The sequence below is a fragment of the Berghia stephanieae genome, chromosome 8 (genome assembly GCF_034508935.2).
Source record: "Berghia stephanieae isolate SIO BIC M18660-M18661 chromosome 8, UCSD_Bste_1.3, whole genome shotgun sequence".
Lineage (NCBI taxonomy): Eukaryota > Metazoa > Mollusca > Gastropoda > Nudibranchia > Aeolidiidae > Berghia > Berghia stephanieae.
In genome coordinates this window covers 17,976,245-17,996,244 of record NC_088367.1, presented here as the reverse complement: position 1 = coordinate 17,996,244, position 20,000 = coordinate 17,976,245, and the positions used below count along the sequence as shown (strand labels likewise).

Sequence of the window (20,000 nt, the reverse complement as noted above, 5' to 3'; positions counted from 1 at the left end):
CGCAGTGTTGTCATTTAAAATAATACAATAATATTAAAATTTCGTTTGGTGTTTTTACTAATCAAATAATATGAGTTTCATTAGTTTCTTCCTTCCAAAAAACCCAGTTATAACGTCTGAATTTTAAAAAAGTCCAATAGAATATTTGGGGACCCCGATAGCTCAGTTGATAGAGCACTCTCTTTATACGCAAAGGGCCAGAGATCGATCCCGGGTGCAGTCGATTTTTTTCTGAATCCCTGTCTACTCAGCAATGAATGGGTAGCTGAGTTTGTTAGATCTGGCGAAAAGTCACCATTATCTCCGTTAATGGGGATAAATTTCAAATTTTATTAAATTATCGAAGTAACAATGAAGTACGGTGAGCAAATAAAGAAGGCATCACCCCTCTTCTCTAATTAGGTTACAATTTGAAATGAGTGTGACTACTCCGTGTGTTTTACTCCTGTAGGCCACGGTTTTCATCGTGTAGCGGTCTTTAACGGTTCAAGAATGAACGATCCCACGCTCTCAAAGGTCAAACCGGTTCGAATTTCCAACAGTCTCTCAGGAATGTTCAATGTCGAAAAGGACCGGTCCTAGGACCGGTCCTTGCGGTCTTCATTTCCCAAGGACCGTACGACCGTGGTCCTTAAGCTTGCCAAGGACCGCCCTGCACTAATGACAAGACCTACATGTGTGTGCATATTGCATTGATCTCGATCTGTGATTGTTGGTTATTTCTTTGTTGTCTATAAGGATTTCATGGCGCTTGCGACGCATTTAAGTCATTTCAGCATCAGTAAAAAGGAAGAAAATGCGATAGTCAAATATTCTAAATTTACAATTGAAAGCACACGATAAAAAGTAAGACATAGGGGAATGGCTGAGACGGGGAACAGATGTAGATTCCAAGAGCACGCTATCAGTGTTCTTAATTTGAGATCACCTTAAAGTCTCAATCAGACACCACCACAGGATCCCACTAAGAGGAATACACTCAATTGTTTACAAATCACTATATATTCAAAACAAAACAAAAAATATAAGTACATTGCAGAGAAATTATTTACAAGGGAAAAAAATAAATACCATCTCCCTAAAACTACAACTATACACTTACTGTTTCCCTCCCAGCCAAGGACTCCGGCCAGGGGGGAAGGATATACCAAGTCATTCCATTTCAAGTCAATGACAGAAAGCAACTCGGAAAACAGGTAAAGGGGGATGGAACACAAAGCAAATGACCTCCTGCTCACCATGGGAGGTCAGATGACCCCACCCACGATTGCTGGTTGAGTGGTCTTTAAAACTACCATTTAGGTACTGGCCAGTAAATAATGGAATTCAGGAAATGCTCGGAATAATAAATATTTTCGTTTAGTTTTTATTCTTTTCCTATCCATGAAACCTCATGAAATGTATAATTTGCATACTTTTTTAAAATATCAACGTATGAACTTTGCAGTTATTTTCAACTACGAAGTTTAAGATTATTTCGTCAAATTAATGTGTTTGTGTGTGTGTGTGAGAGAGAGAGAGAGAGAGAGAGAGAGAGAGAGAGAGAGAGAGAAGGAGGAAGGAAGGGAGAAAGAGAAAAGGGGGAGGGAGGAGGAGGAGAGAGAAGAAAGAGAGAGAGAGAGAGAGAGAGAGAGAGAGAGAGAGAGAGAGAGAGAAAGAGAGAAGAAGAAGAGGAGAGAGAAATATATAGGGAGAGGAAAGTGTGTTTGTGTGTGTGTGTGTGGGGGGGGGGGGTGGTGGGTGGGAGAGAGAGAGAGAGAGAGAGAGAGAGAGAGAGAGAGAGAGAGAGAGAGAGAGAGGGAGTATGGGATAAGAACTTTTTAAAACAAAAAAAAAAAAAAGATGACCAAAAAAATGAGATTCTATCCTGCGGACCGAAGAAAGGAGTGCGTACTTAACACTGGTGTTACAATCATCACACGGTAACCGACGCTTTATAACAACCATTTATGATATTGTAATATGAATTATTCAATAAACACCATACTCGACCAAAACGCCTGGATAGATAATACAGTCATATTATTTATGCTATTTATTCGATTTCCCACGTTCGCCACTGAAAAATTACCATCAATAAATTATGTTGTATTAAACCAGAGGTTGCGCAGGGGGAGTGAGTAACAAAAGTTTATGAAGTATAGACAGAGAAAACTTTTATTTCATACATCAATTTGATATGATTTCTGACCTGTCAAAACTCTTAAAACCATATCTAAATTCCCGAGTTGAAAATGTGTTTTTCGGTGTATTGGAGATTATCTATGGGAACCACCTGAGCGAACCAGAAGCAGAGGCAGGCAGAATAAAACCTACATTGACTGTCTGCTAGATGACACAGGAATGGACAACCTCCGGGAGCTGCGTACGCTTATGGAGGACAGGACAGAATGGCGAAGACTTGTGGCTCATGTTGGGCGCCCCAAGGGGCGGCCTAAGTAAGTAAGTAAGTAAGTAAGTAAGTAAGTAAGTAAGTAAGTAAGTAAGTAAGTAAGTAAGTAAGTAAGGAGATCATCTTAGTGTATCGATATTACTAATGTGAGGGTTGTCTGACTAGAAAATCGAGCTTTGAGCTTTTATATAACGCAATATCCACTAAACGTACTCGAATGGTGACTGCCTGGCCAACAGCAACACTTAACATGTTGGATGGGACTTGACGCCTGTTAAGCGACATTACAATTATTATTTTTTCGGACAGAGACAACGCTGTTAACGGCTGGGTTCGAGCCTCGCTTGGCGCATAGTTGAGTCCTTGGAAAAAGTTCTTTACTCACATTCTCTCATCGGACTCAGGTGTAAAAGGAGTACTTGGCCGTTAACAGCGTTGTCTCTGTCTGGAAAAAATTGCAATATCGCCTAATAGGTATCATGTCCCAACCTAAATGTTAAGTGTTGCTGTTGGCCAGGGACCCCTTGTAAAGCGCTTTGAGCACGTTTAGTGGATATTGCGATAGATAAAAGCTCTTTTGTTTTTAAAGGGTTAAAATGGACCCCATCTAGGCAACAAACTTTAAACCGTGCACATCTTTAAAGTTTGACGTTTCAGATTCTTTGACATGTTGATAGCCAATATGATATAGGTGATCGATTTTTATTGCAGTCAGGTTTCCCGATAAGTAGGAAAAAAATGTGTTTTGTCATGCTATGTAACAGATATGGTCGAACCTTTCACAATAAAGCTCGCCGGCGAGATAAAAAATAAATGAGTATTTGATAAAAACAGGTGGGATTTTATGTGCGCGCGTGAGTGGCAAAGCACGCCAGGTCCGCTAATGGATGGGTCGTGCTCATTTTGACTGGGGATGAATCAATTAGCATAAAACATAATAATATGGACATCCGTGTCACTGGAAACGAAAATTGTGAGGTGAAATGTGACCCATCGTCTCAAAACGGTATTATGTCGGAACGGACCAAATGCTTAAAAACCGAATTTAATGTTAAAGTGGTCAAAAATATAAATTGTTGGCATTAACACCCTAAAATATGGTATCCATTCTCCTCAATAAAACATACAAACTCAACACAAGTCTGATATTACTGGCTATAAATTCAATTTTCAACATCTTAACCATCCCGACTTAATACCGTTTTGAGGCGAAAGGTCACAAATATCCATTTTTAACAAGTTTGAAGTGAAAGTGTGAAGGTTATAATCGGATATACAATAAAAACTTCGTTATATTATATATAGTCATATGTCTGAGAAGCTTTAATGAAGCCCGGGTCACATCGCTATTAAACTGCTGTATGATCTTCAGTCGTTAAATATATATGTGATCTTTGTTCTCATTATGTTTGGGGGTGATGTAGATGCATAAAATAGGTTTTGTGGTCAAAACACGAGACTCTGATCAAGTGAATGTGGTTATTTCACGCACCATATGAAGTCTTTTGAAAACAGAAGTAAACAGGTATCAATCCCATAGAGAGAATGGCTAAAGTAAAAAAAAAATTTAAAAAATTAAAAAAAAAAAAACAAAACAATTTAATGGCCTGTGATGTGAACTTCGAGTTTTTGTCACTTGGTTGAAGACTTAGATGAGAAAGCATTTTCTTCGCATATCGGTAGATTATCATGACCTCCAAACGAGACACAGCGCAAAGGAGGACATTGCAAAATCCAAAGTTTGAAAGTTTTTCCCAAAAAAATGACCCTCATCTTGGCAAAAGCAAAAATTCTCAAACCTGGGACCTCGCGAAGCCCAAGGACGAGTTTACGGGCCAAGTGTTTTTAAAATACACGTCTTTCCACAGTACGGCAATTAACTAGTTATACTTGAATGAAACTTCCTTGAGATCACGATTTTAAGACTTGATACCTTCGAGATCATCTTTATCTCCCTCAAAATAAAACAAAGTAAGCATTTTCTGGCTTAACTCTCTCCTTACCAGCTACATGAAAATCGTCACATTACTTACGATACAACCAACGTTTTTCTCATTCAGATTTCTTTTGTTTATCATGAAATTAGAAGAAATATTTTTTGTTATAGAGCTGTGTTGTACAACTTGTTTTTCTTAGCAAAATTATTTATAGCATGCACTTATTTCTTTTTAGTTAGAATTTTAAAAATCATTTTTTTTTTTTTTTTTTTTTTTTTTTTTTGCGGGGAAAATCCGGTAAATGGTCGGTAAGTAAAGAGTTAAATGAGAAGAAAAAAAAGGGTATCATGTTCATATTTCGACAGAGTAGATAGCAAGAAACCCACGCACCATATGAACTCTTTTGAAAGCAGAAGTAAACATGTATCAATCCCACAATTCCATTCGCCAATACATGACTGTACATTATAATCAATGGATGTGTACACAGTTTGGCACGTGCGTGTCAACAACGACATGCCTGTTCTAAGTCGATCAAATTGTACGATGATGTTTGTTTGGTTTGTTTTTTTTTTTTCTGTTTGTTGCTATTTTTAGAATTTAAAAAAATATCAACCATATAGATATCTAATAATTTGTTGCTAAATTCTATTGCACACAAAAATTGTCTTTCAATCAGATCTTTTCTTTTTTTTTTTTAAATGGTCATTAATGGAATTGAAACATGGGGAAAAACATTTTTAAAAAGACAACAGTTCTAAAATATCTCATACCTTTGTCAGGATCTTAACTTTGAGCAGTAACTTTCTTCTTCCAGGAAAGTGAATATCTGCAAAAATAAACAAATTGATAAACAAATAAATAATAAATGAATTAAAAGAAAAGTATTAAATAAAAGATAAGAACAAATAACTGGCCTATATTCTCGATCGAACCCTAAGTAAGTTAAACATTTTTTTTAGAAAAGTATGATATTTTTGAAAACAAAAATCTCATTTGATAGAAGACTGAAGGTTATGATGTTAATAAATGGATAACGGAAGTAGAATTTTTCTTTTCTGGTCATTTAAAAAAAAAGTGTTTTGTCAGCTTGCTAAGCGATCGCTCTTTAGGAGAGTTAATGCAATAAGAGAGAGAGAGAGAGAGAGAGAGAGAGAGAGAGAGAGAGAGAGAGAGAGAGAGAGATATATATATATATATATTATATATATATATATAAGAGAGAGAGAGAGAGAGAGAGAGAGAGAGAGAGAGAGAGGTAGAGTTGGTAGAGCTGTAGTTCGGGTAAGGGAGAGCCGACGTGTACAAATAAGGGACGTCGGGGAGAGCCAAATGTTATGAAATATGTTATCAAGTGGGGAGAGAGGGAGAGAGAGAGAGAGAGAGAGAGAGAGAGAGAGATGCGTGTGAGAGAGTGAGAGAGAGGGAGAGTGAGAGAGAAAGATTGAGAGGGAAAGGGAGATGGAGAGAGGGAGGGAGAGAGAGAGAGATAGAGAGAGAGAGAGAGATTCACATTAAAATTGAATCTTTCACTCTCCACTCATTCACACACACACACACACACACACACACACACACACACACACGCATACAATTAGACACACAGAAGAATACAAAACCGTCTTTGTTAATATTTATTTATTGTAAACAACTAAAGACCATGCGAACGCCAGAGACGATGTTTGAATTTGACAAATAACGACAGGTAAACAACTGGCCGATATTTATTGTCTCCCCTTTGTTTGCCTGATGAAATCATCAACATGTCGGTCAGGGAATTACAAAACCCTTGATAAGAAAAAAACAAATCTCGGTTAGCAAACGATGTTATTAAAAACATAATCCACGCATATATATATATATATATATTTACTTTTTTTTCTCTCTATCTCTAAAAATAGAGCTTTTATATAGCGCAATATCCACTAAACGTGCTCAAAGCACTTTACAAGGGGGTCCCTGGCCAACAGCACTCAAACACAAAAGCGTTAGCTCTTGCTATACATATTTCTTTCTACCAAACAAGCTCTTTAACACAGTGTTATATACTTTAACTATAGCAAACATTTTTGTTCAGATATTATGGTGTACAAAAGAAATCAGAATGAGAAAAATGTTTGCTGCATTGCAACAAATGTGACGATTTTCCTATGGGTGGTAAGGAGGGAGGTTAACCCTCTCCTTACCACCCATAGGAAAATCGTCACATTCGTTACGATGCAGCTAACAATAATCTTATTCTGATTTCATTTTGTTATAGTTCTAGCTATAGAAAACTTGACTCTGTGTTGCAGAGCTTATTTTTCTTAACAAACTATAGAATATACTCGTTGTTGACCTGTTTGAATAATCTATTTTTATATTGGGTGATTATGAAGTTTAGGCTGAAATTCTGAAAATAGCTGGTAAGGAGAGAGTTAAGGCGCTGAAAGTCTGTTTGAGAAACTTTGGTGGGAAGTGATCAGTATCTCGGATGTTTTAAATGATAACCATCAGCAAACAAGTGAGTGACGTCACCAGCCTACTATTTATAGATTTTAATGACTATGGCATTTAAAGTTGTGTGGCTGATTGCACTTTTCGCTCATGGGGTTTCCCCGAACACTTTCCATCCCTGCAATTAAAAACAAAGACCAAGGCCATTTCTTGACTTCTTGACATTTTTTAAAAAATCTCTCGATTCCTAAAAAAAAGAACTTTGAAGTCTTTTTTTCACATTAAGAAAACTTTTTCGCATCTCCGCCCCCTCCCCCCCCCCCACCACGCCCCCTCTTTACGTTGATTGTTCAATTATTATCTAAATCAAGCTATATGTGACCCACCATCTCAAAGCGGTATTGTGTTTGGACGACGTGTACATTATTTGCAGGTCTGATAACCGAACGCAATTATGGGCTTGCGTGATTTAACATTGTTGTAAAGGAGGTTATTTTGCGTTGGTTTGAGAATATTCCAATTACAACAATGGGCCCAAAACAATTTGGGTTATCAGACCTGTAAATGAGTACACGTCGTGTTTGGATGATCTAGGAGCTGAACATTGAATAAATACACTTGTATTACACTTGGGGTTGATTCCTGTTTGTAATATCGGAGAATAAACAAATATTTACTATTTCTTGCATTGCAAAACATTGAAAAAAAAACCCAAAACAAACAAACAAAAAAGATATCGGAGATACCATATCTCATCATTTTATTTCCTCTCTATACCGACATAATACCGAGCTGAGACAGCGAGTCACAGAATATTATAGATATCTATATCTCAAAACTTATTTTTCTTCCTTTTTTGTGCATTCAGCACTGTCAACTTCTTTATGAACAACGCCACTGCCACATAATCTCATTCGTCTGTAGTGTTTCATTCATCCTGTTTCATCCCGAAACGTCCATTTTATATGTAAAACCAAAGCTAAAGGTGCCTAAATGAGCCAATAAAATGGAGATAAAAAAAAAAATAAAGTGAGTAGATGTGACTCATATATAAGGGAACAACACAAAACAAACAACGTTTCGGCCCTTGGCCTTCGTCAGGAGACAGTAAACACAAACACAAATAAGTAAATTGAAAAATTTTGTCAAATGTGGAAATAAAGTTAATGTGAGGAAAGGGCGTCGAGTGTGGATGCAAGAAGAGGCGAGAGATAAGAAGAGAGAGAGAGTGAGAGGGGGGGGGGGGGGGAGAAAGAATGAGAGAGAGCGAGAGGGAATGGAGAGGATATGTATATGTTTGTGTATGTGTGTCTGTGTGCGTATGTCTGTGTATGTGTATATATAACAAAATATCACATTTTGTCAAATGTGGAAATAAAGTTAATGTGAGGAAAGGGCGTCGAACAAAATATCACATTTTGCCATTTTATATGTTTGCGTATATTAAATTGAAGCTTACATTCAATTTCGCATTGTTATTTATTCCTCATCACGGAATAGGAATACCTAGGAAAGTGAATTAAAGCAAAAAATCAACAAATTAGGATGTAACGCGGTAGTTTAGAGCCTGAACTTGTACCTCCCAGGTAGGCAAACAAAATCCAACTTCATTCATAATGTTGTTGTCACCTTGTTCTAGACTTTCATTCTAATACAAACATTATACTTTACACCCATTTACACACGCGCACACACACACGCACGCACACACACACACACACACACACACACAAACTTATATGTTAACGTTTAATTGAAGACAATGAATTAATAGTTTTTTTTAAGTTGACTAAACCTAATAGATATATTATAGGCACGTATAATATATTCCATTTTCACCAACATAATATCCTGTTTACGGAATATCACTGCATTACACACAAAATATCCAAATAGACACAAAGACACACACAGCTGCACACACACACACACACACACACACACACACACGGGGAGAGAGAGAGATAGAGTAAGGGAGAGAGAGAAAGGGAGAGAGAGAGAGAGAGAGAGAGAGAGAGAGAGAGAGAGAGAAAGAGAGAGAGACTTAACAACAAATACCTTAGACAAATAGACTATGTATCTATTTAAATAGATTGTTACAAACACAAACAAACACACACGAACACACACGTACAACACACGAACACACACGAACACACACGAACACCTACAATCGTCACCAAGCCATTTCAACATTGACATTTTAAAAGCGTTCGCCCACCAAGCCACTGAAAAGTAATAAAAAGGTAATAAAGCCTCAGTTTTGTGACATTTTAGACCACTGAATATTTCCCCTTAATGATCTGACACCAAACGATTGAAAGATTGGACGAGAGTTAAGGGTGAGTGGGTGGGTGGGGGGGGGGGGGGGGGGGGAGGGTCTACAAAATAATATGGCAAGGAAGAGTGAGAGAGAAGAGGAATTTTTAAAAACATGGGAGTGGAGTGAGGAGAGAGTGAAATGAGTTGGAATGAGAGAGAGAGAGAGGGGGGGGGAGGGAGGGAGGGAGGGAGAGAGAGGATAATGATAGAAAGAGGGAGAAGAGAAGAAAAGAAATAAGAAGAGAAAAATAGAGAACAAGAGAGAGTAGAGAGATATTGACAAATAGAGAAGAGAAGAGGGATAACGGGATAAAAAGGAGGATAGAGAGTGAGGGAAGGAAGAGAGAAAGAGACAAGAATATAGAAAAAGAGGCATAAATAGATGGAGTGTGTGTGTGAGAGAGAGAGAGAGAGAGAGAGAGAGATCGAGAGATCGAGAGAAAGAGAGAGAGAGAGAGAGAGAGGGAGAGAGAGAGATAGAAAGAGAGAGAAGAGAAAGATATATGATATAATAAAATACAAGATGTAATACCTGTTGCAATGATGCAACTAATTAAGAATGAGAACAACAACAGCAAGAACAACAACAATAATAATAATATTAACAAATAATATACATCTTATACAAAAGGTAGGAAAGTTGAAGACTAACAAGAGAAACAAGCAAATAAACAAACCAAAAAAGTAACTTGCATATGACATTCGCAGTGCTGCCTACTTGAATGTTTAAAATTAGTAGTTTCCAAGGGGAAAAAAGAAAGAAAACGTCAGTTTAAATAGCTTTAGAAATAAACAATTTGCTTCAGCATGGTCCAAAATGCTTCAAAGTCCTGAATATAAGTTTAAAGATGCGCTAAACTTTCCTTATCAACAAGATTCATTGAGTCAAAGAGACCGATTCAGCTCTGTAGGTGGAGCCAAAAATTCGTATTTCTATGAAGTTTTCGTAGTACAAGGCAGGTCTGCATTCGCGATTCGATTCTTTAAAAAATGTAAAAATTGAGCTTTATATAGCGCAATATCCACTTCTTCTTCTTCTAGGTTCCATGCCTGGTCCAGGCTTCGGATACTGCATGAATTATCTCTCTCCATTCCTCCCTGTCTCTTGCTTTTTCAAACAGCTCTTGGATTGTTAGGTTGGTTGAAGCCCTTCAGTTGGTCTATGAGTGTTTTTCTTTGTCTCCCCCTGGCGCGTTTACCAGGTATTTTTCCACAACTTGCCAGGTATTCATTCTTATCTTTCCTTACTATGTGTCCGAAAAAGGATAGTTGTCGATCCACTATTAAGGGCATTAGTTTCCTTTGTTGGTATGTTTGTTTTAGCACTTCTTCGTTCGTTTTGTGTGCGGTATACGATATTCTCTGTGTTCCAAGCGCTATACAAGGGGTCCCTGGTTAACAGCAACATTTAACATGTAGGATGGGACATGACGCATGTTAGCGATATTACAATTTTTCGGACAAAGACAACGCTGTTAACGGCCAGGTACTCATTTTACACCTGAGTACGATGAGAGAATGTGAGTAACGAGCCTTTTCCAAGGACTCAACTACGCGCCGAGCGCGAGGCTCCAACCCAGGACCCAGGTCTGGAGGGCAAGTATCATTCACTAGACCATAAAGCCGCAGGGGAAAGGATGAGGATAATCAATCTTCTTTGTGAGGAGGATGCGTGTCACATTCATTTTTGGGTTGGTTTCCCTCTCCAGACTATTTGCGCCTTTCGGCTCTGCGACTCCGACTTCAGCGGTTCTTTATTCTCTGGATGTGATTCCATAGCCTTTCATCTTCCCAGATCCACAAGGCAGTGGTGGTTTGAAGTTGGAGTTTTCCTTCTCCTAGACAGACTGCTTTCCAAGGCTATGAGCTCTGTCCACCCATTAATGGTGTCTAGGCTGGGAGTCCAGGAGGGTATCTTTGTAGAGTGACAGTTTCCCTTCACCCCACCAGCGTCATGGGGCTAGCACAGCTTATTGCGTGAACTAGGGCAATCTGGCCACGGCGGTTGATTCCTCCCTTCATCCGTCACCTCAGACACATAGAAACTCGTGTCATCAGCCGGTTAGAAAGTTCCTTTCGGAATACCCCAACCGTTGCCCAGGAGGCGGGCGGGGAAGAATGCCCCTACGTGGACCCTGACACGAGCTGGAATGGGTTGCGGATCAGTACTGATCAAAATAATCCAATCCTGCCTCCCGATAATCAATCAATAATTGATTCTTTCTACGGATGGCGGCATCGGCCATCTGTTCTTGTTCACATTGTTCTTCTGGCTGTTGATCCATCTAGGTGAGCTTAGTAAATATTGTGAGTTTTCCAGATGGAGTATTATGCCGCCCTCCCCTTCTCTCATTTTATCCATTTCTCGATCTATCTATCTATCTATCTATCTATCTATTAATCTATATCTCCTCTCTCTCTCTCTCTCTCTCTCTCTCTCTCTCTCTCTCTCTCTCTTTCTCTCTCTCTCTCCTCCCTCTCTCTCTCTCTCTCTCTCTCTCTCTCTCTGCCTCTCTGCCTCTCCCACTCGCTCCCACCCCCTCCTTCCTCCTCTATGTTTTGCCACATTGAAGCCCGGGATTACAAGATTTATGTATGTAAAGAGCCTTTTCAATGTATTCAATTTACGCATTACAACTTTCGACATATGGGCCACAAGCTGAGTGGCATACTGTTAGACTGCAAATTCTCGAAAGGAGAAGACGAAGAAGAAGAAGAAGAAGAAGAAGAAGAAGAAGAAGAAGAAGAAGAAGAAGAAGAAGAAGAAGAAGAAGAAGAAGAAGAAGAAGAAGAAGAAGAAGAAGAAGAAGAAGAAGAAGAAGAAGAAGAAGAAGAAGAAGAAGAAGAAGAAGAAGAAGAAGAAGAAGAAGAAGAAGAAGAAGAAGAAGAAGAAGAAGAAGAAGAAGAAGAAGAAAACCCCAATAAAACCAGCAATACATAAAATTGCGGCTAAATCATGAATGGGTTTATGACAGTAAAAGTGCTGGCAATTCGTCTATCGAAATGTCTATTGACTTTGCCGGTCACATTCTATTCTATTCTATTCTATTCTCAACAACCAGCGGTTCTATTCTACCATTCAATGGCAATAGCTTTTTTTGTATTTTTGACAGAAAACTTTTAATCCAGAGTAAGTGTCTATCATTCCTTTAACCCCCAATTTGTCAAAAAGAATGAAAAAATGAGACTTTTAATGAGGCATTAGAAGCCTCGGGTTTGAGATTATCTTGTTAAGGTAAGGGTCATCTTAACCGATGAAAATATAAAGGAAACGTTTTCTGGCCCAAATCTTTTATAGGTAGTATTTTGTGGAATCAATGCGCCAAGAACACCTGTCGACTACCAACCAGTCTACCTAGCCAAGCATTGTACGACTGTTTACCACGAATCACTCAATAAAATTATGCAAGATATCAATACAAGCTAATACCCATCGATGGGTTCCTGCCAAACGCTTGGCATAATTGAGAGTATGTAAATGTACGACTATTTGCGAGACCTTGTGTGGTTTGTTTGGCAAAAGCTAGACAGATCTTTGAGACTGGGTTAGGGACTCGAAGAGTTATTATAAGGGTTGTTTGGAATCGAGTCACTAAAACCGGATGTCGATGTAAAAAAGTCATATTTCCGGTAAGGTTGAAAGTAAACTTGACTTCAGGTGATAAGTCAATGTTATGCTTGGTTAAGAGATATAGATCGCAATGCAGGTGTCTTATTTTCTTTATTATCTTAAAGCATTTTCAACTTCATTGCAGTCATTAATAGATATACACAGAGAAGTTTTCCAAGTGAAGCCAACTAAGACCCGAGGTCAAGTCTTTTCTCCTAAAAAAATAATCTGTAAAAAAATGTCACGACAATTCTCCAATTAGAAATTTTTTTTTTTTTAATGAAAGAAAAATTCTTCTCTCAGAATATCATAGTGAAAATTATCTGACGTATACATTGGTTTCGAAAAATTGTTGTTATTTATTTTCAGAGAATGCTTTTTGAGCCAATCCTTTATATGTATCATTTAAAGTTCATTTGGAAAATACTGCAAGAAACAACCTTATTGTACCGATGCAATTCATGTTTTTCAGTATATTATTTGTCATGGATAAAACTATTAATTCGTTCACCTCCCGCCTTATTTGGATAAAAATTAACTTATAAAGAGTCGAGAAGGTACCCATTGTATGCACAATGGCGGCTATTTCTGAATAATGAATAGGCATACTTGCTGTCTCAAATTTACATCAAATTAGTGCAAGGCCTATTTTAATAGATTTACACAATGTAAATATTTTTTTTAAAAAAAGAGCAATATAGTTTTGCATATAAGTATAAACAAGGGCGGGGGGGGGGGGTGAATGAAATTTGCATCTAGGTTGTGAATTCAGGAGAAGATTGTTATATTTAAAGAATTCAGAGATAGATATTTTTTATCTCATATATTTTAAAATCTGGGGGAGCAGATATTGATCGTTTTTTTTAATAATCTGAAAGGCTTTCATGATCGATACAATACCAGCCATAACTGAGAGAAAACTGCAAGAAAGAAAAAAATACCCGAAAATATTTGCCATCCTCAATAATAGGGTATCGAACTTCAGACCGCCAGGAGGAGCATTTGTATGGGGTGAATTTATTGTTGTATTTTATTTCCTTTGCATGGCGCTATGAAACACATTTTTTATGACTTTTGTCATTTCTCGCCAACAACAATAAAAAATTTAAAAATAATAAAATAACACCGTGGTCCGGATATAAAGCTGTCAGCCATATCGCTTCCGTGTGTGACCGATTGTATGCCATGCACTGACAATATACATTATTTTATCGTTATGGTCATACATTTCTACTTCAAATACATAGAAATGAATATATATTATCCTTGAGTTTTTAAACTTGATAAATTCAAAGAATTCATCTCAAGTTTCAGATTTTTTTTGACAAATTAAAGGTCATTTATTTTCCTTGACAACATTTGAAGTGAAAGATTTATGATGAAGATGAAATAAGGAAAAAATGTGTTTTGTAATTGATTTTTGTCAGTAGAGATATTGGTTTAACAACGTTATTCAGACACAAACGAAAGACACCAAGCAAACACACACACACACACACATACACACACACACACACACACGTGCGCTTGACGCGCGCATACACACACAGTCAGAGGCTTATCTTTATTACGTCCATATCCCACACGCCTGGCGGTCAATCCCCGGTCATGTTTTGTAGGATGACATCATCATACGTAAGATCAGAAACTATTCAAAAAAATGATAAAAAGTCCACAAAGCTAATCTGTATTTATGATCTGCTCCCTGCGCCTATTATGGTCATAGATTTCGGAACTATGTCCTGACTCTGGCCAAAAATAATGTCAACATTACTGACCACCAAATGACTCAATAGTCTGATGTCATGTCCTCCCAGCAACGAGCAGCTTGGTTCTAAACAAAGACAATTGGCCTACTTGTTAATATTCATGCTGGTTAGAACTTTTTCACATGTCATGTGATCAGAATGTATAAAAGTCAAAACATGATCGGATTTAAATGTTTTTCTCCTCTGGATACACTTTAATGCTCGTTGGAGAAGTATGTATTTCATAAGGGCGTCCGCCATAGTCCCGATAGTTCAGAGCCAGTTACAAAGTTACTATGCGTCAATACAAGGGAAGTGACGTCATGACTGTTGAAGCCAATTGATTATTGCCGACACGACAGAAGAAAGATAAATAGAAAACAAACAAACAAAAATTTCCAAAGAGATGAAAATCCGTTCTTCATCATACAAATATCACAGTGTCATTGCCAATGTAAAGCGCATGGAGCACGACATCATGATGGCTAGGCTTATTATTATTATTTTTATTATTATTATCATTATTATTATTATTATCATTATATTATTATTATTATTATTATTATATTATTATTATTATTATTATTATTATTATTATATTATTATTATTATTATTATTTATTATTATTATTATTATTATTATTATTATTATTATTATTATTATTATATATTATTATTATTATTATTATTATTATTATTATTATTATTATTATTATTATTATTATTATTATTATTATTATTATTATTAATTATTATTATTATTATTATTATTATTTATTATTTATTATTATTATTATTTTATTATTATTATTATTTATTATTATTATTATTATTATTATTATTATTATTATTATTACATTATCATCATCATCGTTATTATTATTATTATTATTATTATTATTATTATTATTATTATTGTTATTATTATTATTATTATTATCATTATTATTATCATTATTATTATTATCATCATCATCATCATCATCATCATCATTATAAAGCAAACGTAGACCTTGACACAAATCCAGTTTGATATGGCGTGTCATACAATGTTATGATCCGTCCTAGCCTTGACATTATTTAATAAATCACTATATTTATAATATTCAATTTTTTTTTTTTTTTTTTGCCATCCCCAAATTAATAATAACTGCATGTTGAACGGTCGGTGGACCACAGAGCATGGCAAGCCATGGAAACTAATTGGGAGATAAAGAACACGCAATGACGTCATATAAAGGGGCCGTAATCTACCCGCCTCCTTCAAGACGATAACCGGTATAATATTGTATAGATATATATAATATAATATATAAAAGGCCCTACAAAGGCATAATGATATCCGTGGCTTATAATATCATAACAATTAATTATTGCAGACACGACAGAGGTTATTTAAAAATAACAACAACAACAACAACAACAAAACAAAACAAAAGAAAAACGAACAAATAAAAAGAAAACCAGACAGAGGAAAAACCATTCTACATCATCCAAAGTGTGTCATGTTAACCCTCTAATGGCTAATTTAAAAAGCAACAAATTGAGCTTTATATAGCGCAATATCCACTAAATGTGCTCAAAGCGCTTTACAGGGGGTCCCTGGTCAACAGCAACATTTAACACGAAGGACGGGACATGATGCCTGTTAGGCGATATTACAATATTTCGGACACAGACAACGCTGTTAATGGCCAGGTACTCATTTTACACCTGAGTATGGTGAGAGAATGTGAGTAAAGAGCCTTCTCCAAGGACTCAACTATGCGACCGCCGGATTATTTCGAGGACATCGTGGCACAACGTTATGTGGTATTTGCATCGTACCCAAGAGGCTTGGAGTTCAATATCCCAACATGCTGTGTGGCCTTGAACATTGTATCTCACCCTAGCTCACCTTGTGGCACTGCATTACTGCTGACGCCAAGGACAACTGAAAATAGTAAAAGTCAATCGATTTCGCTTGCAGAGCCTGAAATCTGAGTATGTGCGTCCTTAGTAGAGTCATCCTTGGCTGACGCCTAAATTCTCCCAGTCTTCCCTTGAAATAGGGAATGAGATTAGCGGAAGAGTAGCGTCCCTTGATTGGACGTCACCGGGGGAGAAGTCATTGGTAAACAAACCAACTACAAGCCAAGCGCTCCAAATACAAAATTTATTATTCATATTTCTGTACAAAAATGCATATCAAAGTCAACGTTATGCACTTTTGTACAGAAATATGAATAATAAATGTTGTATTAGAGCGCTTGGCTTGTTGTTGGTTTGTTTACAAATAACTTCTCCACACCGGTGACTTCCAATCAAGGGATGCTACTCTTCCGCTAATCTCATTCCCTATAGACCCTAAAGAACATTTTTCATTCGTGATGAATATATGAATTCTTTTTTCTTTTTTAATGTTGTCGGGCTCAACCAAATTTTTTTTTTTTAAACATGACGTTGAATGAAATGACTTTGTAATCAAAGCAGCAGCATTCATTCTCATCAAAAACGTTAAATAATGTTCTGGTTAGGACTTAAATTATTCAATCATCATCGCCTGGTTCCCTCCCGCTTATTACTTGATTGAAATGGTAAGTCACACATTTTATTTGCGTCACAGGATAAATATCACAATGTTTAATTGATAATCAAATACATACAAACGTGCGTACATACAAATACAAACATACGCGCACTTATCTGCAGGTCCGATAACCGAACGCCTTTTAGGACTTGATTTACATTGTTGTTATGGGCAATATTTTGCGTTAATTTTTGAGAGTATTTCCATTACAACAATGAGCTCATAACAATTTGAGTTATCAGACCTGCATACAAGCGCACGTCGATGCATACCTACTCAAAATTCTTTTTTAGACAAGAGTGCCGTGACAGGGATGAATTCTGGCTACAGCCACATCCAAATTACTGTTCTCTTGGTGAAAATACAAACCAGATACGAACGACGCGATGGCAAGTTAGAATAAAATCTAACACCGCCTTTGATACCCTAATAAGATATTCAGTCACACACATGCAAAAAATATGCGAAGGTAAGAAAGCTCTCCAGACAGATAAGAAACTCGTAATCATACGAAGTCTGTTATTATTATTAATATAATATAATCTCTACTCTATAATCACAAATTCTGCCGTATTCTGACAAAACATTGGCCAGAAAAAGTTTTTATTCAAACATCGATCGATTAAAACAACTACGGCATCAAATTCCCCCCCCCCCCCACCCCTCCCCCAATAAAATCTCAGACCCAAAACTTCAAGGAAGCATCAGGGTTGAGACGGTCGACAAGTTGGGGGAGTCGTCTTAGTAGGTGGTTCTTAATTTTGAAGTAAAATTTTTTCTGGCCAAAATGAAAAAAAAAAAAAGAAAAGAAAGAGAATGCGTTTTGTCAAAGCAGGACAGTAAAGATGCTGCTATTCATGACATGAAGGTTTCCGACGGTGTAATTTAATGATTGAATGGTTAATTAACGGTTATGCACTCTATAATGCCGTATGAGGGGAGATAGATAAAATTGTTTTTTATCGTCATTCTCTTCTTTATAAATTTTGTATGGAACGTCGAGCAAATAAAAACAAATCAATTATAAAACAAAACAACAAAAATAACAATAACAAAAAAAGCAACTGCGAACAATCAAAAGCAGGAAATCTATTGAAGATCAGCGGCTTATATAAATAGTCATGTATAATGCCGAGGCATAGGCATATCACAAGTCTGATTGTTAATCAAAAGTTTTATACATCTATTGTGTCTGGAATGTCGAGCGACGAAAACAACATTCAAGTTTATAAAACAAACAAAAGCAAAATAAACAGACAAAAAACAAAACAAAACAAAAACACCAACAACAAAACAATTCAAAATAAAAACGAAGACAATAAAGACAACTGCAAACAATCAAATCATACATCCTCTCTCTCTCTCTCTCTCTCTCTCTCTCTCTCTCTCTCTCTCTCTCTCTCTCTCTCTCTCTCTCTCTCTCTCTCTCTCACTCTCTCACACACACACACACATACACACATATGATTTATATAAAAGTGATTTGTAAATTATTGCCAATATTGGTTAAGGTCCTCGTGGATCCAGAAATACCACAGCCCTCTTCTTTGACAGCATGGGCCTGTTCTTTATTTTCCAGTTAGTTTCCATAGATTGTCACAATATGCCACCCAACGTCTCAAAATGGTATTGTTTCGGGGGTATTCAGATGCCGAAAATTGAATATAGTGTATATAATAGTATAGTAAAAATATATGAGACTTGCATTATGTATCCATGCTTTATTGAGGGGAATGAGTCGATATTATTTTATTTATTTTTAAAAATTTAATTGAGCTTTTATATAGCGCAATATCCACTAAACGTGCTTAAAGCGCTTTACAATGGGTCCCTGGCCAACAGCAACATTTAACATGTAGGACGGGACATGACAGCTTTTAAGTGATATTGCGATATTACAATTTGTCGCTGGGAACAGACAACTCTGTTAACAGCCAGGTACTCTTTTTACACCTGAGTACGGTGAGAGAATGTGAGTAATGAGCATTCTCCAAGGACTCAACAATGCGCCGTGCGAGGCTCGAACCCAGGACCTTCCGATCCGAAAGCGAGTGTCATACCAGTAGACCACATAGTCGCACGATATACGTGCGAGGTGCTGACATTTTATACTTCTAAACAGTTCTACTATAGAATCATTCCTCGGATCGGGTTCACTCCGACATAATACCAGGTTGATAGGATGGGTCATATATTGTTGTGCAATGATGAAATGAAATGAAAAAAAGAAAATGAAATGAAATGAAAATGAAAGTCCCTTTATTCGTCCCCAGGGGGGGAAATTTGTCTTTGGGGTCTTTTCCACGGGAAGACTGGAATAATTACTCCATTTTAAATATTTTGATCTCAAAGAATATGAAACGTGTAATGCACAATATATTGTTACTTATACTTTAATGAATAACAATGTGAAATTGAATGTAAGGTTCAATTTAATTACGAAAACAAATAATTAAAATGAATTAAATTAAATCGTAACTAAATTGAAGCTTACATTAAATTTCACATTGTTATTTATTTCTTCGAGCTTCGAGCAGCAACATTTACTTAACTTATACTTTAAGGACATTTAAGGAACACTTGTTCTATTATAAAGCCCTATTACTGATGTGATATGATATGATAATAACCCAGGAGCCATCCTCAGACGTAGCCATCGTTAAGTTATAGATAGTATGCGCTTGGCTAAGAAGCTCATAACATTGCCATCCGGAAGTATAACGGACCAACACACAAACTCTGTGTAACCATGAACTTTAAAAGTCTGGTTAATACAGTTTAGTGAGAACAACTCACAAACGCGGATGGCAAAAACAATAACAAAGGCCTGAGTGACGTCATCTTCGAAATATCTATTGTCAGGTTAATACAGTTCAGTGAGCATTACTCATAAACGCGGATGGCAAAAAACAATAACAAAGATCTGAGTGACGTCATATTCGAACTATCTATAGCCTGACACTGAAACCCAAAAAGACTGGCATTT

The 20,000-nt window shown here is 36.7% G+C and overlaps 1 protein-coding gene across 3 annotated transcripts in view; it reads right to left on the bottom strand.

The window, feature by feature from the left end:
• The window catches only part of LOC144978297 (uncharacterized), a 110,940-nt gene that overhangs the window by 35,432 nt on the left and 55,508 nt on the right, over positions 1 to 20,000 (bottom strand). For all 3 annotated transcript variants that reach the window (XM_078924153.1, XM_078924155.1, XM_078924154.1), the window contains one exon: positions 5,103 to 5,158. The gene's annotated coding sequence lies outside the window, so the exon portion shown is untranslated. The remainder of the gene's footprint in view (positions 1 to 5,102; positions 5,159 to 20,000) is intronic.